Consider the following 1805-nt stretch of genomic DNA (forward strand, 5'->3'; position numbering starts at 1 on the left):
TTTTTTTTTTTTTTTTTTTTTTTTTTTTTTTTTTTTTTTTTTTTAAATGTAGGAATACTCAGAGGACAGTAATTCTGAACCTAATGTGGATCTGGAGAATCAATACTACAATTCCAAAGCTTTGAAGGAAGATGATCCAAAAGCAGCACTAAGCAGTTTTCAGAAGGTTTTTTTATTTATTTCATCTCTTTTACATTGATTATTGCAAGTACAGTATTTTAAAATGCTTGCAGTTTGAGTTATTTTCTGGAATTATAAGAGCCGTGTTTATATTTTAACTTTCTAATGTGCTAAGCTTATCATTGGCCTACTTGGATTCCTGGCTCATTCCCTTTCAGGATCGTGCTTAGGGAGCATCCATAGGACAAGCAAGTCCTATTTAATTACAGCACCAATCTTCAGAATTTAGTCAGTTAATTAATCCTAAGTGTTGTTTTGTGTGCCAAGTTTAAAAAACAAATCCTTTTTTTCTTTTTTAAATGACTTGGCATTTTCCCCAGGGTCTTACATAACGTATTGGTTTTGGTTTGCTGTCTGAATCCAAAGCTTTACATGGATAAATTCTGAGTGACGTAGAGTTTCTTTCCTTGATGCCAGTTTTAAGTTTTTAGTCTGTCACTGGGAAGCAATACATGAGGTGACTTTATGAATAAATAAATACCATTTTTCTAAAATGTTTTTTTGCAAATCCTTCACTTAACTATGCTACATTAAAGATTCCTGCCTAGAAGTCTTCATGATATGTGAAAAATGTATGGCAATTCCAAGTGAACACTTTTTAAGTAATTTTTAAGTAATCTAATTTAAGTAATCTAATTACTTTTTAAGTAATCAAACAGGATATTTTGTGTCAGTTTTGGAGCATGTTTCAACTTTTTCTATATATTTTCATGGAATAGCAATAAAGTTTTGTATTTTATGTCAGACAACAGTAAATAACAATTTGCTATCCATGCATCAGCTAAGGTGTGAGAATTAATGAGACATGTATCCCTCTCTTGAATTCCTCAGTAATACTGAAAAAGTAGAACTGAAGAACAGGACAGAGTAAAACACTACTTTGTGCAGAATGACATTGTGGGGGGAAATGCTTTAATGGGGTATGTACATTTTGAAAGGGATGCAAGTCTGTTCAAGTTCCAATAAAGTTTTAATAAACACTACTTTAATTTTTTTTCTCTTTCAGGTTTTGGAGCTCGAAGGTGAAAAAGGAGAATGGGGGTTCAAAGCTCTGAAACAGATGATTAAAATAAACTTTAAATTGGTAGGAATTACTTGCTTGAATAAATAGCATAAATACAAATTTGATCTGGAGGCCTTATAGTCTTATTCAGAATTATGGCTGTGACACAACTTTTCTTTTGCAGTCTTCAGTATATGTGGTGGTTGCAAGTTAAAGGCAAAGTGAATGCAAAATAAGTACTGCTGTTGGCTAAGACTCTCTTGAGAGTCTGAGGCTCAGCCATTGCTATCCTGAGTATTATGTGGTTTCAGACTGCTAATATTGTATCTCAATACTTGTATCTCTGTATGTGTACTTCACCAGAGCAAATAAGTGAAAAATGATTTTATGCTGCATATGCAAGAATTCAAACAGTTGTACAGCCAACCCTATTTTGCCAATTGAGACAAGTATTTTGGATGTATTAGATGTAGATGTATTTGGATGTAATAGACAAGTATTTGGATGGAAAAAGTCCAGAGGAGGGCCACAAAGATGATCAGGGGGCTGGAGCACCTCCCCTATGAGGACAGGCTGAGGGAGTTGGGTTTGTTCAGCCTGGAGAAGAGAAGGTTGCGGGGTG

General features: G+C 34.1%; 1 long non-coding RNA gene across 1 annotated transcript; it reads left to right on the forward strand.

Annotated features, from left to right (window-relative positions):
• Nucleotides 1–44: 44 nt before the first annotated feature.
• LOC107306894 lies at nt 45–1308 on the forward strand. Its single transcript, XR_001552295.2, has 2 exons — nt 45–166; nt 1187–1308. It is a non-coding gene; the product is annotated as an uncharacterized LOC107306894 (long non-coding RNA).
• The last annotated feature ends 497 nt before the right edge of the window (nt 1309–1805 follow it).

This window comes from Coturnix japonica (assembly GCF_001577835.2).
Source record: "Coturnix japonica isolate 7356 chromosome 10 unlocalized genomic scaffold, Coturnix japonica 2.1 chr10random1903, whole genome shotgun sequence".
NCBI lineage: Eukaryota > Metazoa > Chordata > Aves > Galliformes > Phasianidae > Coturnix > Coturnix japonica.